Genomic DNA, 27,629 nt, shown 5'->3' on the forward strand with positions numbered 1-27,629 from the left:
GAAGGAGTAGTAGACAAGGTCAGAGATGTTTGGAGAGCACATGTTTGGCTTGCGTGGACTGTATTCAAGGCTTGACTGTGAGTGGAATGGGGAGCCATCAGAGGGTTTTGTGCAGAGGAGTGAGATGATTTGATCTGCATTTTAATAGAATCACTGGTTGCTGTAGGAATCTGGAATTTAGGGAATAGGTCTAGTTTGGAGATACAAATTTGGAAACTGCCAACAGAATTTGGATGAGATCACTTGGGAATATGTGTAGTCAGAGAAAGAGGCTTATGGACCAAGCCTTGGGGCATATCAGTATTTACAGTTTGTAGAGAAGAGAAGAAATCACACACATAGTACAAGAAAGTGTTTTAAGCACATTTTTCCAACATAGTGAACCCAATTAAGTGTCTCCATTCCTTGAGTAACAATGTTATCACTAGAAGATACTGTTAACTCTGTTGACCTACACAGTGGAAGAATGAACTATGAATTGTTTTTCTAATTGTGATGTTGGTCTTGGGCTAAACCTGGATGCTTCATCTTTTAGAGGTTGTGTTGATAAGGAGGAATCAGTAAAAGAAAATTAAGAAGGAGCAAGCAGAGGATAGGAAGAAAATTAGAAAGATGTTCCTGTAGTCAAAGAAAATATCTCCAGCAGAAGAGTGGATCAGTTAGCTCACATGTTGCTGAGAGGTCAAGTAGGGTGAAGACCGAGAGTTGCTCATTGGATTTAGCAACCTGGGGAGTCATTGGTGGTGATGACAAGAGCTGTGTCACTGGAGGAGTGGGGATGAAAACCTTATTGGAGTGGGTTCAAAGAGAACACAAAATTTCTGAAAGATAACTATTACTTGTAATTCAGTTTTGTATATTACAAATATTTAATATTGGATGTGGGTACATTTTAATATGCCTGATGGGATGTGCAGTGGGACTTTGGAAATGAGAATGTTGGAGGCCATGCGTATCTTCAGCAGCCTTTGTCAGAGTTAGGGAGCCTTTGAGCTTTTCCCTAGTTATTATTGGTAGGGCTCTAGTATATAGATTGTAGTTCATATATTGTGAAATAGAGAAACAGTTCTATGCAGTTTTTTAGTTCTTTATTAAATGTCTTTGGATGAGAACTGTATCTTGAAAATACCCATACTTTGTTTAAAGACTTTCATTTCTAGTAAAGATGTGTTCTTTAATTCAACCTATTGATCCTCGTCTTAGATTGTTTTTGATATTATAATGGAGTACCACACATAGGATGTTCTGTCCATAAAGAATGGAAGTTTACTATTAACATTCTTTACAGAACTAGAAAAAAAACTATTTAAAAAGTCATATGGGACCTAAAAAAGAGTCTGAATAGCCAAGGCAATCCTAAGCAAAAAGAACAAAGCTGGAGGCATCATGGTACCCCACTTCAAACTATTAGAGCTACAGTGACCAAAACAGCATGATACTGGTACAAAAACAGACACACAGAGCAGTGGAACAGAACAGAGAGCCCAGAAGTAAGGCCACATACCTGCAGATGTCTGATTTGTGACAAACCTGACAAAACAAGCAACGGGGAAAGAATTCCCTATGCGTTGAATGGTGCTGGGATAACTGGCTAGCCATATACAGAAGATTGAAATTGGACCGCCTCCTTATACCATATAAAAAATTAACTCAAAATGGATTAAAAGCTTAAATATAAAGCCCCAAACTGTAAAAACCCTGGAAGACAACCTAGGCAATACCATTCTGGACATAAAAATGGGCAAACATTTAATGATGAAGACACCAAAAACAATTGCCACAAAGGCAAAAATGGACAAATGGGATCTAATTAAAGTAAACAGCAGAGGAAACTGTCAACAGAGTGAACAGACAGCCTACAGAATGGAAGAAAATATTTGCAAACTGTGCATCTGACAAAGGTCTAATATCTAGCATCTATAAGGAACTTAAATTTACAAGAAAAAATCCATTAAAATGTGGGCAAATGACAGGAACAGACACTTTTCAAAAGAAGACATACACGCAGCAAACAATCATGAAAAAAGCTTGTCATTGATATTGGAGAAAGCAAATGAAAGCCACAATGAGGTACCGTCTCACACCAGTCAGAGTGGCTACTAAAATGTTAAAAAAAAATAACAGATGCTAGCTAGATTGTGGAGGAAAAGGGGATACTTATACACTGTTTGTGGGAGTGTAAATTAGTTCAACCATTGTGGAAGACAGTGTGGTGATTCCTCAAAGACCTAAAAACAGAAATACAATTCGACTCAGCAATCCCATTACTGGGTATATACCCAAAGGAATGTAAATCATTCTGTTATAAAGACACATGCATGCCTGCATATGTTCATTGCAGGAATATTCACAATAGCAAAGACATAGAATCAAGCTAAATGCCTATCAGTGGTAGACTGGATAAAGAAAATGTGGTACATATATGCCATGGAATACTATGCAGCGATAAAAAAAAGAATGCAATCATGTCCTTTGCAGTAACATGGATGGAGCTGGAGGCCATTATCCTCAGCAAACTAATGCAGAAACAGAAAACCAAATACTGCATGTTCTCACTTATAAGCGGGAGCTTAATGATGAGAACACATGGACACATAGAGGGGACACACACTGGGGCTTACCAGAGGATGGAGGTTGGGAGGAGGGAGAGGATCAGGAAAAATAACTAATGGGTACTAGGCTTAATACCTGGGTGACAAAATAATCTGTACAGCAAACCCCATGACACAAGTTTGTCTATGTGACAAACCTGTACTCATATCCTTGAATTTAAAATAAAAGTTACACTTTAAAAAAAGGAAGTTCATTCAGCTTATGGTTCGGGGGCCCTGAAGTCTAAGAGCACGGCACCAGCATCTGGCCCAGGTCATCCCATGGTGGAATGCAAAAGCAAGGGCAAGACAGAAAGCACAAGGGGCCGGACTGGTTTTTATAACAACCTGCTCTTGTGATAAGTACATTAATCCACTCATGAGGACTTGACCCTCATGACTCAGTCACCTGTTGTTAGACCCCACCTCCCAGTGCTATTGCATTGGGGATTAAGTTTCCAACACATGAACTTTTGGGGGGCTCATTCAAACTATAGCAGTCCTTTTTCATGAAAGGTGAGACATGTGCTTTGACTTGGCTTCTTTTTCAGCAATGGGTGATAGGTTTGGTCTGACTGGGCCACACAGCATAGTGCCCCACTGGCCTGGAAGCCATCATTCACAGAGTAAATGGCTCAGGTTAGTGAATCCCACGAGCCAGAGCAAATTGAGTAATAGAAAAATTGCCTCTTTAAAATTTTAAATACCTTGCTGATGACTTTCATCATGAAGTATTATTTCAAAGCATGTGATGAAGCAATTTTCATAGTCCTGTATTTTATAATTATACACCAAGAATTTTCTCTTCTGGGAACTACCTTTGAATTTTGCTAACTGTCTGTAATACTGTCATCAAAATGAATCAACAAGTGTCTGATACTAATTATCTTTTCTTTCTCTAAGCTTATTAAAATGCTAACACATAGGCCTTTAATGCATAAGTATTGTTTTTGGATAGTTAAAAGCTTAGAGTGATTGGTAGAATGAAAACTTTGTTACATATATTTTAGTGTCTGGTAATACCAAAGTGTAGTATTAGTCTTTAGAAAGTTGCTAATTTAGAAAACGCTGGAAAGGGCAAAGACTTTCCTTTGCAGTGGATTAGGGCACAAGGTTTTTGAGAAGTGGAGGTCTGGTGATTATATGTGTGTTTCTAGTGGGTTGTGGTATATGCATATAATGTCAACATTCTCTTAGGTACTGGTTTGCCAGCACTGTTTTATTAGTATCATTTTGAATGTTTTTTCAGCTGAAACTTGTAAGTTACTCTACAGTTAGTTAAGTTACAGTACAGTTAGTTAGAATGTAATTGGCTTGTAACCGAAATACACCAGGCCAATGTGAAGTAATTTCCCAGTGCTAAGGCTTTTACATTGTAGATACTGGAGTATGCAGAGGTATAAAACTGAGCAAGTTTTGAAATAAATGTTATGTCACTTGTCAGTGACTACAGAATAAAGTCCAGATCTCTTAGGGTGGAATTCATCATGCCAACCAGTGTTGCAAGCCTGTGGCCCACCAACAAGTTTGGCTGCAGACATGTTTTGGCTTTTAACACAGTTATTTGCCAACATTTAAAAATAGAGAAATTTTACATTTAAAAAATTGAGTTTCATACCTTCTCTAGAAAAATTTGAAGGCCTGGCAAGGTCTGTTGTAGCAACGTAACAGCTTCCCCTTTATACAGGGTGTGTGCTCTGCAGTCTCCCACAGTCCCTGGTGGAGACTCTCTTGTTCCCAACATTGGGGCCAAGACACTGTAGGCATTTTTCATCCTGCAGGCTTCACTTCTTTGCTCCTGCCCTGGTAGGCATGTGAGTTTGCTAACCTTGTGTTTAGATACTTATTTTTTTCTCAAAGTTCCTTAAATATAGCCAGATTGTTCTTCCCATTGACGTGTCTAATGCATACACACTTCGTCTACCTCATGTTTCTGCTTCTGGCTTCTCCTTCCGCTGCATCTGAGCTGCATGTTGCCTGTATCCCATCATTGGAACCTAGCACATTTCAAGCTCCCCAGCTGTACTAGTTTCTTGAAGACAATGATTATTTAATTTACTAACACCTAGCAAATTTATTTTAAATTTTCTAGGTTAACTATTTGCTATGGTTTGGCTGTGTCCCCACCCAAATCTCATCTTGAATTTAACTCCAACAGTTCCCATGTGTTGTGGGAGGAACTTAGTAGGAGGTAATTGAATCATGGCGGTGTGGCTTTCCTGTGCTGTTCTCATGATAATGAATAAGTCTCACAAGATCTAGTGGTTTTAAAAATGGGAGTTTCCCTGCACAAGCTCTCTTCTCTTGTCTGCCACCATGTGAGTTGTGCCTTTCACTTTCTGCCGTGATTGTGAGGCCTCACCAGCCATGTGGAACTGGAAGTCCAATAAACCTCTTCCTTTTGTAAATTGCCCAGTCTCAGGTATGTCTTTATCAGCAGCGTGAAGATGGACTAATACTCTGTTGTATCTATGATTATAGTGACACTTATAGAAGAAATAGAACGTAATCAAAATCTTATGTGAAATCTACTTCCTCACATAGTGCTTTCTTAATTTACTATGCCATTTCCTTTGTAGCTTTGTAGTAACATTTATATAATCCATTTGAGTATTAATTCACTAAACACCTCATTTATTGCCATTTCCCTAGTTCTGTTACATAGATGGATGATGCTTCCAGATGAATGGCTCATTATTATGTGCCATTTTATTATTTTAGATATGCTTCTTCCTAATGACTAATACTGTTTTAAATGTCCTATCTTTTTATTCATTTGGTGAATAGTATGTCTACTGTGGTACTTTCCCTTTTGAAAATTTCACTTTTTAGCAGGAATGGCAGATTTAAATAATGGAGTACATAATGACTTAATTTCAAAAAGTGTTACTGAGAAGTAGAGGTGCTGTGAGAGTTTAGGGCAGTCTGATCTGGTCTAGGAGTGGGGACTGAAGTGGGGATTGTAACAGGACTGAATTCTGAATTCCTTAACTTTCTCATACATATTCCATGGTGGTTTGTAAAGTAATTGGAATGTGAAAATTTAACCTTACAAACAAATAAAGAGGTAATTTTGTAACAAAATAATAGTTAAAAAGTTTTTTCCCTGAGAACTTAACTTGGCTGTTGTCATTGCATTAGTGATAAACAAAATTATGATTTATAGCTCTAGAATTTATTGTTTGGTACCTGAGTTGAACTCAGTTTAAATAAGTAAACAAAGGACAAATGGGAAATTGGGCTAGAAATTTCAGATATTAGCCTGGCACAGTGGCTCACACCTGTGTTCCCAACACTTTGGGAGGCTGAGGCAAGCACATTGCTGGGGCCCCGAAGTTTGAGACCAGCTTGGGCAACGTGATGAAACTCTATCTCTGCAAACAATACAAAAGTTAGTTGGGTTTGGTGATGCCTGCCTGTGGTCCCAGCACTCTGGAGATTGAGGCGGGAGGATTGCTTGAGCCTGGAATGTCATGGTTGCAGTGAGCTGTGATCATGCCATTGCACTCCAGCCTGTCTAGCCTGGGTGACAGAGCAAGATCCTGTCTCAAAAAAAAAAAAAAAAAAAGATCAGATATGAATAGCTTACAAAACAGCTTTTATTTTATGAAACTATAATTATTTCAAAGGTATTTGTAATCAGGAATTTTCTTATGACTTTCAGAAATAGGATATAAAAAATAAACTTAGTAATCCCCTAATAGTTACTAGTGGATAGCACCTTTATTTAATACTGCAAGTCCATAACTGAAAAATTAATACTTTATCGCTTGGAAGAGTGAAGTAATATGGTATCCTGAAAAAAACTCAGCAGTACATTTATTGACATGTGTGACCCAAAATATAGAGTGGAATTTTGTGTGGTTGTGTATGTTTTATCACAACAATCAGAAATGTTTTATGTATTTTCTTCCAAAGAAAATAGAATTCTATACTTAACCTATCTAAATATAGTGGTAAAGTTAATTTTTTGCATAGTTTAGTGACACACTGAAACAAAGGTCAGCTGCAGTGGTGCCATTTCAGAAATCTCTTTTGAGGAACTCACATTACTTACAATTATAGAAGGAGATTCAGAAAAATTGATATATTTAAGGGTTTTACTTCAAAGAAACCCAAGATTTTCAAGTGTAATATTAAGGATATTTAAGGAAATTAAAATCAGGAACAGTTTTTAATAAATGTTGTCTCATCTAGAATTTAAAATAAATTCTAATTAAATCTTAAAAATAAAATCTTTTAAAACTCAAGTACTCATTTTCTGAGCCCTCATTCATTTTAAATCTGTGGGAGAGGATGTTGAGAGCTAATGATTTGTAATTGACTAAATTATTTGTTTCTACAGGTGCCTAAAAAAAGTAAAGATAAATTTTCTTGAAATATAAGTTGTAGAGTAAAACCTAGTAGGGAAAGCTAATTGAAGTTATCTAACTTGTAAAACAACATTTCCTTTAATTACTGCCTTACATATTCTTGAACTAGGCTCATGTTGCTGATGAGTAAATTTTCAGAAAATTTTTAATCAATGTATTACAGATACAGGGTCTAAATTAATTCACATTGTCAGTCATTTGTTCAGAGCAGCTGTTACCCTGAAAAATCCTCTATTAATTTATAGAACTGGTTAGAAAAGGGAAATGAAAAGAAAGGTGTTTTTTGAAATGATTACACATTATACATTTAAGGGTAAGATACTAAGGACAGTTGCTTGATTTACTCTTTAGAAGTTATTTATTTATTTATTTATTTATTTATTGAGACAGAGTCTTACTCCTTTACCCAGGCTGGAGTGCAGTTGCACAATTTCAGCTCACTGCAACCTCCGCCTCCTGGGTTCAAGTGATTCTCCTGCCTCAGCTTCTGAGTAGCTGGGATTACAGGCATTCACTACCATGCTTGGCTAATTTTTGTATTTTTAGTAGAGACAGGGTTTCATCATGATGGCCAGGCTGGTCTTGAACCCCTGGCCTCAAGTGATCTGCCCGCCTTGGCCTCCCAAAGTGCTAGGATTACAGGCGTGAGCCACCGTGCCCAGCCCAGAACTTAAAATGTTTAATTTAGAATGCAGAAGGCTGTGAAGCTCGAATGAAATAATGCTGGTGTGTTTTTGTTATTGTTGTTTTGAGACTGAGTCTCCCTGTGTCGCCCAGGCTAGAGTGCAGTGCCACAATCTCGGCTCTCTGCAACCTCCGCCTCCCGGGCTCAAGTGATTCTCTTGCGTCAACCTCCTGAGTAGCTGGGACTACAGGCATGCACCACCACACCCAGCTAATTTTTGTATTTTTTAGCAGACACAGTGTTTCACCATGTTGGCTAGGCTGTTCTCAAACTCCTGACCTCAAGTGATCCACCCACTTCAGCCTCCCAAAGTGCTGGGATTACAGACATAAGCCACCACGCCTGCCCCAAATCAGCTTTTTAAATGATGAATCATATACAATAAAAATCAACAAATTTTAAGTAGATAATTTGATGAATTTTGACAAATGTATATATCATCATGTAATCAGCACTGCGGTCAAGATACAGAGCATTTTTGTCAAGCCAAAAAGTTTTCTACAGCTCCTTTTTAGTCAGTCTCCTTCCCTGCCACTCTAGATGCTTTTGCATCTGGCATGTTTCACTTTAGCATGATGTGTTCATCCATTTTGTTGCACATATCAGTAGTTTGTTTTTATTGTTGGGTGGTATTCAGTTGTCACAATTTGCTTATTCATTTACCTGTTTGTGGATATTTGGATTGTTTCTAGTTTGGAGCTATTATGAATGAAGTTACTATAAGCATTTATGTATTATATAAGTCTTGGGACATAAGTTTTCATTTCTGAGTTGTATGGTAAGTGAATGTTTATAAAAAATTGTCAAATTCGTTTTCAAAGTGGCTGTATCATTTAACATTCTCACCAGCTGCGTCTGAGAGTTCTAGTTGCCCTGAGAGTTCTAGTTGCTCCAGATTCTCACTAAGATTTGGTATTGTCAGTGTTTTTAACTTTAACTGTTCTAGCAGTTGTGTAGTGGTATCTGACTTCATTTTCCTAATGACTAATAATGTTGAGTATCATTTCAAGTGCTTATTTACCATTTGTATATCTTTGGTGAAGTGACTTTAACTTTTTTGGCCGTATTTTTAAGAGTTGCCTTGTTCTTGAGTTGTAGTATTTATATATTTTTCGATTTAAGTCTTTAATCAGATATGGTTTTTATTTTTCCAGATATGTTTTAAAAATGTATTTTCTGTTCTGATGATTTCTTTGTCATTTTTTAAGTGACTTTCAAAGAGCAGAATTAAAAAGCTAAATTTTTGTGGTTCATGTTTTAATGCCCTAAGAACACCAGGGCAACAAGGATCTTCCTTTGTAAGTTTTCTATGACTTTTAGAGTTTTAGCTTTTCAATTTGGACCTGTAATTTCTGTATAAGGGTTGAAGTAGATTGGAATCAGATTGTGGATGTTTACAAAAAAAAAAAAAAAAATCTCTGGGATTTTAAAAAACTTTATTTTGAGGTAATTTAATTTAATTTTAGTTTTTTTAGAGACAGGTCTCACTGTGTTGCCAAGACTAGAGTGCAGCGGCATGATCATGGCTCACTGCAGCCTTGACCTCCTGGGCTCAAGCAGTCCTCTGCCTCAGCCTCCTAAGTAGCTGGGACCACAGGCATGCACTACCACATGTAGCTAATTTTTTATTTTTAATTTTTTTGTGGAGATGGGAGTCTTACTATGTTGCCCAGGCTGGCCTCAAGTGCTCCTCCCATCTTAGTCTCCCGGAGTGCTGAGATTAAAGGCATGAGCCACCGCACCTGGCCTGAAGTAATTTTAGACTCACAAGAAGTTGCAAAAATAGTATAGAGAGTCTCCCAGTGATAATCAACTGTAGTCTGTTTTCAAAACCAGGAAAGTGACATTGGTACAGTACTATTCACTAGCTTTGGATTTCTTCAGTTTTTATGTGTACTCATGTTTAACACTAATTGAACTTTGGTTATAGTTGCATTGAACATCATATAGATTAGTTATGGGAGAATTGATATCTTAACAATATTGAGTCTTCCTGTTGTACATTTTTATATATTTAGTTACGGGTTTTTGTTTTTGAGATGGAGTCTCACTCTTCTGCCTAGGCTGGAGTGCAGTGGCGCAATCTCAATTCACTGCAGCCTCCACTTCCTGGGTTCAAGTGAGTCTCCTGCCTCAGCCTCCTGGGTAGCTGGGGTTACAGGCGCACACCACCACGCCCGGCTAATTTTTGTATTTTTAGTAGAGATGGGGTTTCACCACATTGGTCAGGCTGGTCTCTAACTCCTGACCTCATGATCCGCCCGTCTCAGCCTCCCAAAGTGCTGAGATTACAGGCGAGAGCCACCACGCCTGACTAGTTAGGTTTTTTTTTTTTTAACTTTCTCTAAGAAATATTGGTTTTCATCGTATTGGTCTTACACTTTGTTAAATTTATCACTAAATATTTAATTTTTTTGATGCTGCTATAAATGATATTTTAAATTTCAATTTCCAATCATTGGATAGTATTTAGAAATAAAACTGATGGTTTTTGATGTATTGACCTTCTGTTTTGGACCTTCATAAACTTAATAATAGGTTTTTTAGACATGTCTTAGGATTTTCTACATTGACAATCATGTCTGCAAATACAGATAGTTTTAATTCTTTCTTTCTAGTCTGGATGCCTTTTCTTGTCTTATTGCTCTGGAGAGGAGCTCAATAGCATGTTGAAAATGAATAGTGAAAGCAGACATCTTTGCCCATTTCCAGTCTTAGCAGAGAAAAACTTTCCATCTTTCACCATTTGTGTAATATTAGCTATAGATTTTTCATACATATGATTTACCAGATGGAGGAAGTTCGCTTCTATTACTGGTTTGCTGAGGGTTTGTGTGTGTTTTTTCGTGGTTTTTTTTTTTTTTTTTTTTGACAGTCTCACTCTGTCACCCAGGCTGGAGTGCATTGGCACCATCTTGGCTCACTGCAACCTCTACCTCTTGGGTTCAAGCAATTCTCCTGCCTCAGCCTCACAAGTAGCTGAGATTACAGGCGCCTGCCACCACTCCCAGGTAATTTTTTGTATTTTTAGTAGAGATGGGGTTTTGTCATGTTGGTCAGGCTGGTCTCCAACTCTTGACCTCAGGTGATCCACCTGCCTTGGCCTCCCAAAGTGGTGGGATTACAGGTGTGAGCCCTTGCGCCCGGCGGTTTGTATGTTTTATCATATGTTAAATTTTATCAGCTGTTTTTCTGCATCTATTGAAATGATCATATAATTTCATTTTTTCATCTGTTATGGTGAGTAACATTGATTTTTGAATATCAAACCAATCTTGCGCTCCTGGGATAAACCCAGCGTGGTCATCATATGTTATCCTTTTGGTATATATTGCTGAATTCAGTATACCAGATTTTATTAGGAGTCTCGTGTTATGTTTATGAGGGATATTGGTCATTTAAAAAATTTTCTTGTAATGTCACCTAGTTTGGGAAATGATGGCCTCATAGAAAGAGTTGGGAAATATTCCCCTTTCTTTGGTTTTCTGGAAAAGCTTGTGTAGAATTGGTATTAATTTTTTATTTGAATATTCATAGAGTTTACCAGTGATGCCATCTGAGCCTGCAATTTTCTTTGTCATAAAATTTTTAACTAAAAATTCAGTTCATTTAATAACTGAGGGATCTTCAGAAAGTTCACAGAAAATGCATATTATGCATGGATTTCAGAATGGTTTTGCACCGAAATAAACTCATACTAACATGTTGTAAGACACCTGAATAGAATCTAGTTTGAGGCACTAAAAAGGGTAAGGCAGCAGTTTGAAAAGAACCCCTCTCAGAGCAACATGAATTCTGCGGAAATTGAGGCAAGAGTAAACATCAAATTTGTGGTGAAGCCTGGGTGGAAGAATAGTGAAATCATTGGTGCTTTACAAAAAGTTTATGGAGACAGTGACCCAAAGAAATCAGCAGTTTACAAGTGGATAACTTACTTGTTTTAAGAAGAGACTAGCAAATGTTAAAGATGAAACCTGCAGGGGCAGACCATTCACACCAATTTGTGAGGAAAAAAATTCATCTTGTTCATGCCCTGATTGAAGAAGACCAATAATTAACAGCAGAAACAATAGCCAACACTGTAGAATCTCAGTTGATTCAGCTTACACAATTGTAACTGAAAAATTTAAGTCGAGCAAACTTTCCACTAGATGGGTGGCAAAACCATTGTGCCCAAATCAGCTGCAGACAAGAACAGAACATTCATTGGAAATTTTAAGGAAATGGGATTAAGATCCTGAAGCATTTCTTGAAGGAATTGTAACAAGAGATGAAACAGGGCTTTACCAGTATAATCCTGAAGACAAAGCACCATCAAAGCATTGGCTACCAAGAGGTGGAAGTGGTCCAATCAAAGCAAAGGTCAGGGCAACAGTTTTTTGGGATATTCAAGGCATTTTGCTTGTTGACTGTCTGGGGAGCCAAATAATTGTAACATCTGCTTATTACGAGTCTTTTGAGAAAGTTAGTCGAATCTTTAGCAGAAAAATGCCTGGGAAAACTTCTCTGGAGAGTTTTTCTCCACCACAACAATGCTCCTGCTCAATTCCTCTCTTCACACAAGGACAATTTTGGGAGAGTTTTGATGGGAAATCATTAGGCATTCACACTACAGTCCTGATTTGGCTCCTTCTGATTTCTTTTTGTTTCCTAATCTTAAAAATCTTCAAAGGGCACCCATTTTTCTTCAGTTAATAATGTGAAAAGACTGCATTGACATGGTTAAATTCCCAGGACCCTCAGTTCTTTAGGATGCATGCACTAAGTGGCTGGTATCATTACTTATAAAAATGTCTTGACCTTTTGGAGCTTATGTTGAGAAATAAAGCTTATATTCTTTATTTTTATCTTTTGATTCCATTTTTTCCATGAACTTTATGAAGTCCCCTCATACAGGGCTATTCAGGTTATCTATTTTGTCTTGAATGAGCTTTGGATGTGTGTCTTTTAATAGATTTGTCCATTTTATCTATGTTTTTGAATTTATTGTAAAATTATTCATAATATTATTATTGGGTGCTGCATTTTGACAGTTTGGGCTTCATTCTAGAAGGATGAATGAACGCATTCATTGGGTTCCATTTTTCATGAAGGATAAGTGTAGATAAGTTACTTGGGCATTAAAGAGTTTGGACCTTATTCTAGCATGTAAGTAAGTTACGTGGGGTTTAAAAAGTCTGAACTTTATTCACCGTGTGGGTAAGTTACTTGGGCCCAGTTTGATCCTTTTGAGGCTTGCTTCTAACCTTCTTTAGAGTTGGTTCAGGGCAGCCTTCAGACTAAAGCTTTACTTGCCCTACTGAGGTGATGTCTTTCAGACTAACCTGTCTGATGCCGTAGATACTACAGGATTTCTCCTCTTGCTAGTGGAAATGAGAACTATGCCCAGCTCTATGTGAGCTTTAGGAATTGTTTGACCTATTGCTTGTGGAAGATTCTTTCCTCTGCCTTGTGGAGTTTTTTTTCCACGTGAGCAGAGATCAATAGTTAGCCAATGTATCGAGGGAACCTCTCTGAAGATCTTTGGACCTCTCTCTGGGTTCCCCTACTTCCTCTTTGGGATTCTGTGCTGGCCCAAATTCTAGCTGCCTCTGCCTCCCAAACTTTCCTCTTTATCTTCTCAATTCAGGGAACCTTCTCAGTTCTGTTTGGATTCCTTTCCTCACTGTGGACCAAAACTGCCTCCAGTCATTAAGTTTGGGGAATCATTAGGCTTACCTAGTTTGTTTTCCTTCAGTGTCTAAAAACCATTTGATCTGTTTTATCCACTTTTCTAGTTGTTTATGGCAGAGGACAATTCCTGCAGCAATTCATATTTAATGGCCAAGAACTGAAAGTTCCTGGATGTAACAGGTTATTTTTAAAAACTCCCCCAAACTGGAAGAAATGCTTTGAAAAATGTGGAGGGGAAAAAAAGTACAGAGGTGTTTTTTGCATAATTATATGTGGAATATGGTGCTTTTTATACTCATTCTGAGGAATGGTCCCTGAAAGTAATCACTTGCCAGTGAAGGTTTGTAGGTTGTCCAGAGTTTGTGGTGCATTAAGAGTCTGAAAGGAAGTATTTTTTTTTATTATCAGAATCTTTGCTTTTAATGACTTTATTCACTAAAGTGTATAACTTAGACCTCAGCTACGGTTTTCATTTATTATACATGGAAGCTTAGAAAATATCATGACGATTTTTACTTTTGGAGAAAATAATTTCCAAATCCTGGACAGACGACTTTCAATTGGAAGATGCTTTTGAAAGAAAGACTCATTAGAGGGAGTTTCAGGATTTTGTCTCCTGGTTGTTGAAACTTGTACTGAAGGTAAAAAGCCAATAGATAATTTACAACTTTGCAAATCTTATATCTGAAAAAAAGAATCCAACTTTTCCTAGAAAGCCCACTATAAGGAGCAACACCATGTTTTCTTAATTCATTCTTCCAAACATGAAAATCATGAAGGAATATAGGCACTCCTCTCAATGAGTACTGTTTAAATATTTGAATGATTTTGCCTGTGGGTCAGAGAGAAGGTGATTCCAAGGCAGTTAATTGTAGGCAATAGATAGTCTTTTCTAGGGTAGGATTGAGGGAGTAAGAGGTAACGATGAGCCGTTGGTGTTGAGCGGTGGTCCTGCCATGCCTGTTGACTTGTAATAGTCTGCTCCTTGGGTTTCTCCAGGACAGATGTTTATGGGTCAGTCTCAGTACTTCTGCCTTTCCAGTATGTTTACAGCCGTATGAAAAAGCAGTGCTGAGCAGAGGTAGGGTGGTTTCTGGTTTTTGTTTGTTTGATTGGTTTGGGGTTTTCTTTTTTAACTCTAACCTTCAAGGTTGAGGTATGGTTCCATTTTTCATGGAAGATTAACCCTATTTGTGTAGGGTAAGGTGTAATTCTGGTTTCCTTCCCCCACACCCTTTAGAAAGCATACTTTAAGTCTCTCTCAAAGCATCAGAGGATGATTATTGTAAGAAGGAATGTTCTCTTTTGGTAATATGGAGGGGGACGCACACTGAACAACCAGATGATCCAGTGAATAGGTAGGTCAAATGGAGGTGACTGGACTGAGCTCTTCAGTGACTCACTCCTACTTTTTGTTGACTTCACACACCAGAGAGACCAGAGGTTCACTGTTAAGTGGCTTTATTTCTATTTCTTTTAGAATAGATGGGTAATAATTGAATTGACCTTGGTTTGTATCTTATTTCAAAACTCTAGTTGAGAAGAGTTACAGAAATAAGGCCTGTGAATTGGCATATGGGAAACAGAGTGTTACTAGATAGGTAAGTACCACTGAAAATGAGATTTCACACTTGGTATAACTGGCAAATTAATGGTAGTTATTTTCTAGAAGTAAGCTAGGAGAATGAAACACTGGGTGACAGTAGAAGAGGCCAGCTTCTGATTGAAGATTCCTCTGGGAGAAGCATAAAGGATACAGCCATCCCTAGCTCCCAGTTATGTTCCCAACAGCTACCTTAGCAGTCTTGGATCCATGTTTCTCTAGAATAACAGAAGGCACCTTGGTCTCCTTAGAGCACATTGGCTAAAGATTTGATGACTCCCCAGGGGAACTGTAGATCTTTGATTAATGGAAGGCCTTGTTAGGATAGAAGTGTCTTTTAATGTGTTGGAGACAGAATCTGTACATGCAAATGACAATGGTAAATATGTTGTGAAACTATAATAAAGCCATATATAAAAGAAACATTTTTATCATTTCTCTTAAGGGCTTTTAAAATTGTATAATGTTTTGTCTTTATAAGTTTATTTAGCAACTTGTCTCCAACTTGTGTAATCACTGCAAAACTCCTCAAGGGGGTGTTAAATAAGGACTTCTGTAGCAGTAGAAAGTCTTGCTAGATTGTCCAGAGAAATCTTTTACTTTGAAGTCTGTAGATTGTGCTTTTGATCTTCTTTACTTTAAAGAGTACCTGGCCTTGGAGCCTCACTTTGCATCATTCTGCACACGTACTCTCTCTGTGTATGTGTGTGTGTGTGTGTGTGTGTCTGTGGGTGTCCCCACAGCAAATGCTGCTGCTTTGAGTGTGTCTAGGTAACAACATAATCTTAGCCCCATAATTTATGTAGGGTAAAAATTAAATCTAGAATCTCAAAAACCCTTTTCTGGCTTCATAAAATTTTTCACATATAATGAAAGATATCAAGGTAAAAGGCAGGTTTTATTAGCATTTGGGTATGTTTAATTTAGTAAATTATTTTAGCATGCTTCTTAACTTTCTATTTAAAAATATAAAATACGAACTTTCTGAAAAGATGCTAGACTAAGCTAAATTGTTTTTTACCCTTGGGAGTTTTGGAATATAACTTAGGAAGAAAAATCCCATTAAGGAAAAGCACACCAGGGTCCTGCAGCTGACTCTCATCTTGGCCAGCACATTCTCTCCAAGTGCCAGTTTCTTAACCTATCAACTTAAAAGGTTGGATGAAGTCGTCTCTAAAATCTGATACAGTGATAAATTTTTCATTTGATTGCCCTTTGTTACATTTGTTTCCAGTTAGGAATAGATAGAAACTCAGAAATTATTTTATACCTGTCACTAGATTATAAAAATTACAAGAATTCATTAACAATTTTAGGAGCTCTAAGGCTTTTCTTAGTTTCAGATCCCTGAAAACAAATCGTGTAGTAAGTGAAATAACATTTTATAAGTACATGGTACATGGTAGTTACATGGTAAACTCTACATAGGATCTGTAATGGATTCATCTTATGTGAAATGTAGCAGGCAGTTATAGCAGCATTTCATACTTGTCCTGCCTTATGTATCTTTTTAAAATTAAATTATTGGAATGTGATTATTCCCAGCATTTTCAACCTCAGTACTTCTGACATGCTTTACAGAGTTGTGAAATGTACACATAGAAGAGTGTTTGTGATGTCTGTACATTTTAAACAATATAGTGATGAAAGAACACCATTGTATTCACTACCAAGTTTGTGAAAAAAATTTCTCTAGAACCTTCGAAGTTCTCTGCTCCTTTCTGAATATATCTCATCCTACCTCCAGCCTCCCCTGCATTATAATTTTGAAGTTAAACGTACCTTTGCCTTTCTTCACAGTCTTATCACACATATATATGTATCCCTAAATGAATCATTCATTAGTTTTGCTTATTTTTGAACTTTCCTTTTTGGTTTCTTTTTGAACCTGACATGTGAACATATGAACTTCCTATTCGTAGAAATAGAATCTATCATATGTATTCTTCTGTTACTTTTTTCCTTACTGTTGTTTTTTGAGATTCGCACTTGTTAATGTGTAGCTGTAGTTCATGATTTTTCACTGCTTAATTGTTTTAATGTACCATATTTTATTTAGTCTGTTGTCAGTGGGCTTTTGCGTTTCTAGCTTGTACATTTCCTTGTTGTTAGGAGCCATTTGATGATGTAGAAAATCCTTTTGCAATGTTACCAGAAAGCTAGCAACTTCTCAAATATTTAGTTCAATCTTTGTTGGAGGCATTATGCTCTCTTTGGGAAGAAGTATTTCAGGGGAAAATAAGTAAAGTTGATGTTAAGATTCATATATTGCTACTAGATAATGAGAATTTCACAGCAAAGTCATTATCTAGAAAACTGCAGTTCCTGTGTCAGAGGGAATTGAGTGCAAGTCCCATGAATGAGGGAATCAAAGATTTCATTGTGGAAATTAGAAGCAGATGCTTCTAAGTTGGAGGATTTTCCCTGAGAACAGCACTTTTTGTTGGCGATGTCATGCTAGAAATTCATCTTGGTTGAAAGGAATTTTTGTGCCTGGTTGCTAAACCTGATATGACTTTTGAATACAGATGGCTGTGAAAATAGTTTCTGTGGTTTAAAATTCATGAATTTTACCATTACCTTTGTTCTTGTTGGTTGCCTAATATCTCCTGTTATCCCCCAACTTCCCAGAGGTACCCAGGGTTTGGTTTTGATGTCCGTGTACTTCAGGGGAGGTTAACCCATGGCCACATCTAGATGTGGGCCCTAGGTGGCTTAGGTTCATTCAGCTATTTCCTGCGCCTGTCAAGTGCTGAAGGACTTGTGAACTCTCTAATCAGGGAGCATTTCGGTATTCTTGTTTCCTTCCACATTCTGGTTGATGTGGCCACTCTGAGAGATGCCAGCCTTAAGATGAAGCTGATTTCAGGTTGCCAGGCGAAACTAGGTTCTGTGTGACAATGTGAGCCACCATACCAAACCTCTTGTGGGCCCACCCATTTCACTTTAGGCTCCAAGTTACTCTGTTTATAAATTTCCCTTATTTAATTTAACTAGTCCTGTTGTTTACTAATAGTTAACACTTAACTAGTGCTTACCATATGCCTTATAATACCCTGTAAAGTATGTACTGTTATAATTTCCATTTTACAGATATGGAAGCTGAGATAGAGAGGTGAAGAGACTTGTCAAAGGTCATACAGTTAGTGTTAATAAATAGCTGGCTAAGAGTCAGACCCAGGCAGTTTGGCTTCGGAGTCCAGATTTGAGTTGGATATTTTTGGTACTTGCAACTTAGTGCACCCCAACCAGTGTGTCTCCTTGTGTGTTTGCTTTCACTTAAGTTGGCTTAACCTGACACACATGGAGACTTTTGCAGAAACTGTATTTTGTGGACAGTATTGGAGGATCATATTCTCACATTATGTCCACTAAATGTGGAGACAAGAAAAAATGTACACGTTTCCTCTATAACTAACATGCAGAATATTCAAGAAGCTCTGACCAACACTGACTCCCATTGTAGGGGACAAGTGTGTCATAAAGGAACATAATTTTAATCTTAGTTGCTAGGGATTTATTCACATTTCTGGTAAGTCTAAATCGTGTATTTAACAAGTCCTACTGGATACCTATACAGAACCAGTACTACCCCGGGCATTAGTGACATAAAGATACTGACAGCCTACCCTGGAGGAGACCCCAGTCCTCCATGGGGAGCAGGAGAAAAACCGCGGTGCTGCCTAGCAACGTGGAGGCATGCTTCACAGACCAGCATCTTGAGTTTCCAGGGAGAATGAAGATATTTTGTGATTTCATTTTGTTCTTTTGGAGTGGGTGGGTGGGTGGGATAATATGTAAGGGATAATATTCTAGGCAGAGGGAACAGCATGGTCAAAAGCATACAAGTATGAGAGCAAGACTTGTTCAGGGATCCATGAGGAAAAGAATTGCAGTAATTCAGAACATGAATTGGAAAATGCTCACACTGAGGAGGAATGGGACCCGATGGTGAAGGATTACTGTGCTTTAGTGTTAGGTGTTGTCCTGTGGATGTGCTGAACTGTTAAAGAATGTGAGCAATGGTGTGATATGTGTGATCAGATATGTAATTTAAAAGGTCACCCTGGCAGCATTGTGGGGGATGGCCTTAAGGAATGAGACAAGACAGAGAACATTTAAAAGTTTAGGTGAGAACACAGGTTGTATAGTAGAGAAGAAGCTGTTAAAAAGACTAGACAAAAGGATATTTTTTCCTTCCTAACATTATATTAAAATATATGTGTGTGTGTACCTATATGTGTGTGTATATATAATATACATTTGCTATATATAATGCATATTATATAATATGTATTATGCATATTATATGTAATATGCATATATAATGCATATATAGCATATATATATAGCACATAATATACAGAGAGTAAATAATTTTCCCAACCTTTCAGTCATTGAGGATCACTTTCATTTATCATTTACCCCATCTTCCTCAGGCCTTATGTTTGGAAAGATTTTCTGTCAAAACAAATGAAGTCATTTGTTTTCATTTTTTTTTGCTTTGGCCTGTAAAGCTAAGTGTGCTATCAAAATAAGTGCCTGAAAATAATACTAATATTACTTAAGTGAAAGATCTTGTAATTTCCCTTGAGATATTACTGTGGGAAAAGATGCCATTTCTATCAGGCTTTTTGAGATATTTAAAGATCTCCATCACTTCTTTTATGGACTTCATTGTAATAGTTGATTAACGGAATTATGCTTATTACTGTTCAGTTTAGAAAGGATATACCACACCTGTGCTTTGGAGAAATGTGTTTTTAATCTCTAATGTACAAGTGATATTTTCATTTTTCCAAGTACCTATTATCATTAGCCTTTGCTTTGCCTCTGTAATCAAATAAATAACGTGAGTATAGTGGTAGCAGAAAATAATGCCAAAAAAGGGGGAACGGTTGAGTCCGAACAGCACAGGGTGCAAAACTGCAGCTAAAGCTAGAGAAGGCAATTCATTGGTTGAGTTAACAAAGAACAGAACTTTGAAAAACAGTCCATGGTGTACGATACTGTGTGCCATCCGAGCAAATCTTGTTGGAAGCCTCTCGGGATACTGAAGAAAATGCCTTGTATTTCAGGAGAAGGCTCTGTAACCAGGCTTCTCATCCAGTCAGTCTGAGTGTGCTTGGGGCAGCAGCACAGGCCCAGGCCTCTCTACCAGGGCCCTTATCTGTATTATTTCCCACCCTTGCAATTCTTTTCTTCTCCCCCAGAACATACATGCTGTTAACCTCCCTTCGTGGAATCTTTCCTGAATGGCACACTCCTCCCAGTTCTCAGCCTTTTCTCAAATGCCACAGCCTTCATTTTACCACATAGTTTAGTGTTTAATTTAAGATGTAGTTGTATTACTTCCTATTGTTTCTACTCTATTAATTTTGACTCTTGAAAGAGTATAAACTTTCTAAGGGCTAGAATTTAGAAATGGTGTTGAGAGACAAATATGTATGAACTATACTTTAACAAGTGCTGGAGTTGTCAAATACCAGTTGGCTTATACTTGTGCATTGACTAACAGAATTATCATGATCTTTTTCTTGCTTTTATTTTTTTCCTCTTTGATTTAGCAGCATTCTTTATTCCTGCTAGTCCTATTCTAAAATTATATAGTGAAAAGGTAATTTTTGGCTATAGTGGGTATTTGTGATTTAGGGGATGATGTGCTCAATAAACATTTTTTATTATTGATGTTATTTTTTATATACTATAATTTACTAATCTGTTCCTGTCTTTCCCCTATTTATATTTTTCTCATTTTTTACTTTGATAAATAACACTTTAGTGAGTACTTTTGTTCAGAAATGTTGAATGCTTTGTTTGAATTATTTTCTTCTTATACATTCCCTACAAGTGGGATTATTGGGTGAAAAGGTATGAACATCTCTATGACTCTTACTACAAGCAAAGCCAAATTGGTTGCAGTGATTTATAATGCTAACCACAGCTTATGATTCAATTTCACTAATTTTTCTCTTTATTGCAATAGAAAGTTCTTTGCTGGTCTTTTTATATTCTCCCTTTTCTATAGCTGAGGACTAGCCACATAATGTTTTTCATTAGAATATGATGAGCATTACTTGGCACCAATTCAAGTCCACTTTAATTGGAAGGTTCTTTTTTATTCCTAACCCCAAGCTTAACCTCATTGGTTAAATACAGAAGTTAAATAATCTGTTAGCTACCAACAGGAGAAAAACACCATTTATTTAGATTTCAAGATATGATAAAATAGCATAGATAGTGACCACTACATGTTTGCAAACACCAGTGTTTCCATTTGCTTTCCACAATGGGTAGTAAATACAGTAACACATACTGTATATCAAGCTCTGTTCGAAGTGCTTCACATGTGAGTAACCCATTTAATAATCTTCACACGAATCTCATCAAAGGTGAGCAAAATTGACACAAAGAAGTATGGAGACTTACCCAAGGGTACCCAGGTGGGAAGTATCAGAGCTTGGGTTCAAACCCCAGCTGTTTGGCTCCAGAGTCCAGGCTCTTAATAGCCTATTATACTGCCTACTGCCACACAGTATTTCCTCTTCCAAAAGTTAGCCTTTCTGTTGATTCAACAACTAGCCTGCATTTCAAGTGACATACACAGCCACGTACATTTGTTTAGTATAATAATGTTACAGTCAGATTACAGTTTCTTAGATTGCATTTGGTAATTAGCTTAATGATTTTCCCCTTACCACATTTATAAAATATGCTTGAAATTAAAGCTGTTTTTACTAAAATTGCTATGAGCACACTGTTAACTGATCAGTTTTCAAATTACGTATCAACCATGCTTTCCAGTTATTTTGTTTGCAGTAAAAGCATTTTTTTTTACAGCTACTCTAATTTGTTACAAATGTACAATACAATAAAAGCATATTCAGCATGATTCTGTAAAACACATTGTGGTCTTTAATAAGAGGACTATTCACCCACACATTAGTATTCAAGATGAGATATTCCTTTGTTGCTGAAAATTACTGTTATGAATTAATTGCCCAATATGCTTTGTTTGCCTTAAATGAATTTTGCATTATTTCCATGAATTATTTACTGTGTTAGTGATTTATTTTGAATTATTTTCTTCTAATATATTCCCTATAAGTGGGATTATTGGGTGAAATAATAATTTGCTATTATTTTAACCCAACCACCTAAATTTTTCAGCTACTCAGATTTTATCCCGCATCTTCTTGGTCTTCTCTGCTTATGGTGAATAGTAACTATTCTCCTGTTTTTGGATTGGAGAGAAACTTTAAAACTTAGAGCGACTTTTTGTTTGTTTGTTTGTTTTTAAGTAAATACCAATGTTGGCATAGCCAGAGGTAGTAAACAGTGAATTAATGAATGAATGTATCAGGCACTCAGTCAGCTTCTTGTTTGGATGGTCTGTATTAGAGAGGACTTACTCAGTTGCAAGTGGCAGAATTGGCTTAAGATAACTTGTTGGCTCACTATATGAGAATTTCTATGGATGGTTTCTGGCTTCAGACAGCTAGATGCAGCAGTTCAAATGATGCGATCAGGATTCTTTCTGAGCTTGTCTTTCCTCTGTGACGATATCCTTCTCAGGAGATTTCTTACCATGTGGCATCAAAGATGATTGCCAGCAACTGCAGGCTCATACTATTTTCACAAATAGCAATACAAAAAGAAGAGCAGCTCTCTCCTTCCCGGCGTTTATATCACAAATTTCATGGAGGAATTCTGGTTTTGCTTGGGTTACATGTTCACCATGTAGACCAAGCACTGTGGTTGGAGAATGAACCCTGTTTGGCCAGCTCAGAGTTACATCCCTCTCCTACATCACCCCCATCAGCCAGGGTGGGGACAACACATTGTGATCAATAGCCCCACTGGGAAGATGGTGCCAAGCAGACTAAAACAGGTGTCCTCTACCTTCCATTCTTTGGTCAGCCAGCACACATTTCGACCCATACACCCATACGCACTGTCTTTCAGTACATACAATTTCAAAGGAGTAACCACCTAATATAATGCCACTTTCCTATTTACAACCAACACTACGCTTAACTTCTCTACCCAAAAGTAGACTTCCTAAAGTTTAGCTCATTTGCTACATCTGGCTCTGAGGTCTAGATCTCTATATGAGTGTATTTTTGTTAACCAGTTGTAGATATTCCTTCTCATGACCTGGCAACTCATGACTAGTTTTTATTTTTTTTTTGTTTTTTGAGACAGAGCCTTGTTCCTTGCTCTTGTGCAGGCTGGAGTGCTGTGTCACAGTCGTTGTTCATTGCAGCCTCGATCTCCTGGGCTCAGGTGATCCTCCTGCCTCAGCCTCCTGAGTAGCTAGGACTACAGGCATGTGCCACCATACTCACCTATTTGTAAAAAAATTTTTTTAGTAGAAACGGGGTCTTGCTGTGTTTCCCAGACTGATGTCAAACTCCTAACCTCAAGAAATTTTCCTGCCTTGGCCTCCCAAGGTGCTGGGATTACAGATGTGAGTCAGTGTCCCTGGCTTTGACTCTTATTTTAATGAACAATCTTTCCCACCCAAATAACCTGATAGCTAATATCCATTATCTAATTTAACCCTTCCAATGATCTTAGGAGGTCAGTACTACAGATTTTACAGATGAAGAATCAGATTTAGAGATCAGGTAACTTACCGAAGGTCACACAGCAGGTGTTGTGGAATCCAGATTAAGATCCAGATTTGACTGATTGAGAAAGGGTTCTTTCACCCTTAAATCTATCTTCTTACTCAGTAGTCTGTTTGTATTGTCTCTAAACATGAGGTTAAACCATATCAAAGGCGATCTTAGCCTTTCCACAGTGCCTCATTTGTCCACCAGAGCAATGGTTGGAAGTGGGAAAGAGACAGCAACAGAGAATCTGATGTTCTTTCCAGAGTATTTGGCTCCAAATGGTTGATAGATGTCAACTACTTTCTTTATAGGTAAAACAGTAACTGTAAAACAGGCCATGAAGCAGAGAATGTTCAATTTACTTCTCACCTTAAGTGAGAAAAGTAAATCTGTGGCTCGTAAATGTTTTGTTTTTTTTTTTAAACAAATAACTGACCCTTAAAAAAAAAACCCTCATAATACAGAGTATGCGGGCAAATTAAAAATTAGGTGTCAGTTGTTTCTGGGTAGGTTTTATATTTTCAGGTACTGTTATCAAAATAAAGAACTCTTCAGGAACAAGCAGGTGGGAATTATGAAAGTGTGTTTGTGTGAGAAGTTCGGCTGTATACTGCACTAAATATTTAAGTTTTAAGAAGTTAAACTTCAAAGCTATTCCAAAGCTGGAGGCCACACACATTCAAGAGGTTGAAAATTTTGTCTTTAAAGTTCAAGCCAGATTTCTGAGTTTGGCGCTCAGTTGCTGATCTTTAGTTGGAAAATATGTATTTAGTAAGAATTGTATTATTAAATAAAAAAACAGCTGGGTGGTAAAAAGTAGCCCGTAGTGTCTCTATATGGAAACGTGTAGAGCACTAGTTCGCAACCATGGGTAATTTTGTCCCCAGGGAACATTCGGGAATGTCTGAGGGCATTTGGGAGAGGGGCTCCTGGCAGCTAGTGAGTAGAGGCCAGGGCTGCCGCTGAACATGCTACAATGTGCAGGACAGCCCCCCACTAAAAATAATATTTGGCCCAAAACATCAGTAGTGGCGAGTTTAAAAAACCATTCAGTAGAATCTTCGTGTATAGTAAAACAAACAGCTAACATTTAATGAGCATATACTGTGTGCCTGTCATTGAAGATTGAGCAAAATGTGTGGCTAGTGAAGTGACCCTCCTCTGAGAAGAGCTGAGTAGAGGAGACAGACAACTGAGGAGTACTTACAAGGAGTATTGCACAAATAGATTATCCACAAGGAAAAACTTCTTACTGAGCAGGAGTTAGTCTCAGGGCCAGTCCAGATCTGGGGAGAGGGGAAATAAATCCCACCTGTGAGTGGGAAGCATGCAAGTGAGTTCGCAGGTTTCTTTAACATACCATAAGTACTTAACAGTGCCTGGAACGTAGTAAGTTTGTAGTAAATGCTAGCTATCATTAGCACTATTATTTTGCCTCTTCTGAACAATAAGTGAGTCTTGGCATGGAAAACTCTTGCCTAGGATGGATGGATGGATGGATGCATGGATGGATGGACGGACGGAAGGAAATTACATCTCTTTCTTCATTTAGATGTTTCCTTAAATATTGACTCATTAGAGATGCTTCCCTTGATTACCCTACATGAAATAGCATCCACACCACAAACGTATCTCCATCAACTCTATCATCTACTCTGGGCTTATTTTTCTTCATAGTACATATCACCATCTACATCATGTGCTTATTGTCTGTTTCTATTAGAGCAGGATATTTTTGTTAGCGTACTCGGCACATACAGCAACATTTGGCAGACAGTAGGTGTTAAATGAAAGAATGAACAAAAACTACTCATTTTACTAAAGACATTTTGATACTACTTTTGGGATAGGATACTATACATTAAAAATGATACACTGTTTATTCCAGAATGATCTTAGCTACAGTATTCATAGCACAGTATTTGTATACTTAATACTGTTATCCATTATATCTTCCTTTGAGGTTGGCATGAGAGTTGCCCATCAGAGTATGTGTGCTCTTAGAAATCAGGGACAATACTATCATTTTAATCTTCTTGGCAGTGATATGTCCTTAACTAGATGGTGAACTCATAGGTGGAGGGGGAATATGTAATACTTTTGTATTCTGCTTTTCAGCAAATAAATATTACCGTACTGTGTGTGTAACATGAGCTATATGAATGTGTGATGATTAAATTGGAAGATAGGATTCTCTGCAATCCAAGTTTTCTAAGATAAATTTTTGCCTTGTTTTTGTTAGGTGATAAAGATACCATATTGACTGTTGATACATGCCTACTTAGTCATGCTTCGCTTACAGTCATCTTATCAAATTACCAGCTTTTTGCTTTTTTAGAGAGACAGTCCTAGAATTGAGAATCCTGCTTTGCCTACATTCAAAATGAGACTGTATTATGTGGGTAGGAAATTTCTGGTGACCTACTTTTAATTTTAAAATTTAAAAAAAAATTACCATAGTTTTAGATTTAGAAAACAGTTGCAAAGGTGGTATAGAGAGTTTCTGTGTACCGCACAGGCACCCAGTTTCCCCTGTTGCTAACATCTTACATGATTATGGTATATTTGTCACAACTAACAAATCAGTATTGATAAATTATAACTAAACTGCATCCTTTTAGGGGTAGTGACCCAGTTTTAAAGTTTTTTTCCCAGAATTTGTTAAAAATGACAATCAGTATTGAATGCCCATGGGTGGTGGCTTCCTGATTCTTAAAAGAAACGGAGTAATTTTGTAACCATTGGGACTTATCAGGAAACAAGGAACTTATAATAATGTGCGCTTAAAGTTCCAGGGGGAAATTGTATAGCTTAACGTATTGTTTTTGTAAGTTGGGTATTAATAAATAAAGAGGTGGGTGGAATTTGATCATTATTAAAACTGATTTTTTTTTTTGTTCCCTGGCAAATATGTTACTACCACATGGTCTACTCTTCATAGATAATTGATCCTAAGATCATTGGGCAGAAAAGGGTTGCTCTGTAGTAGTAGGAAATGTGTCCTCCTGGGACTGAGTTGAGATTTAGTGTAGGACACAGAATAAGTAGCCAATGGCTGCCATGAGGTTGACTTCTAGAATTCAAATTGGTATAAATTTAATCTAATTCTTTTCCCCAGGACTGCCCAATTTTAGATTAAAAGTTTTATACTGGCACATATTAGAGATATGGCCATTTTGCCATTTCAGTGGAGCCTTTTAATCAGCTTTAATGCTGTCTTGGGTAAAGTAAAAACTTAATCTCTCTCTTTAAGCGCTTTTCTAGTTTGCCATCCTCAAAGCAGAAAGAGTAGCAGTGAAGCAGCGCTGCTTCATATAGACTCTGCTTTTATTAAATTTGCTTCAATAATCCTCTTCCAGTCATCTTTTGTGCTGCATATTTGAACCATAAAAGAAGCAAAAATTGTACCCAAATGAAAATTTCAAGTTATTTTAATGAAGCTCTGGAAACATCCCACAGCTCAGAAGATATTTTTTCCTAGTTTATTTTTTAATTCTGGAAAGTAGGTCAGTAGACATACCCTGCTGTAATTGGTTTAATTAGAAGTGAAAAATTATAGGACTAACTCAATTTGAAGTATAGATTTAAATAAGAAGAATTATACTGGGATGAATATTATTTAAGGGTTTGAATTTAAGGTGCATTCAATCAAAGCTTATAATTTCTTCTTGTAAAGATTTATATTGCAAAAAGGAAGACTACGTATGGAATATATCATTATATGGGGAAAATTTTGCCATGAAATATAATATTTGATAAAATAATTTTAGAATTGTATCTCTCAATGGTATGCCTAAGAATATTGTTCTGTAGGACCTCAATAGATATGCCTTGGGGGAAAAGTATTGTGTGCTTATGTAAGTTTGAGAAATAATGCATTAAATATAAGAAGTTGCCTGCAGGACTTCTCAGAGCCTTTAACACTTTCTGAATTTCTAAGAGAGGACATATATAGGGTACAGTACTTTGCAAACCTACGTATCCCTATACCGCCTGGTAACATTTTTCAGGAAAATGTTTTGAGCACACGAATTTGACCTGTTGTAGGAATTTATACCTTTGACAATGTTGAGGACCTTGTTTTTC

At 37.2% G+C, this 27,629-nt stretch overlaps 1 protein-coding gene across 3 annotated transcripts in view; it reads left to right on the plus strand.

Moving 5' to 3' along the window:
• Positions 1 to 27,629, plus strand: part of FRMD6 (FERM domain containing 6) — a 247,698-nt gene that overhangs the window by 177,386 nt on the left and 42,683 nt on the right. The window lies entirely within an intron of this gene.

The sequence above is a fragment of the Theropithecus gelada genome, chromosome 7b, assembly GCF_003255815.1.
Source record: "Theropithecus gelada isolate Dixy chromosome 7b, Tgel_1.0, whole genome shotgun sequence".
Lineage (NCBI taxonomy): Eukaryota > Metazoa > Chordata > Mammalia > Primates > Cercopithecidae > Theropithecus > Theropithecus gelada.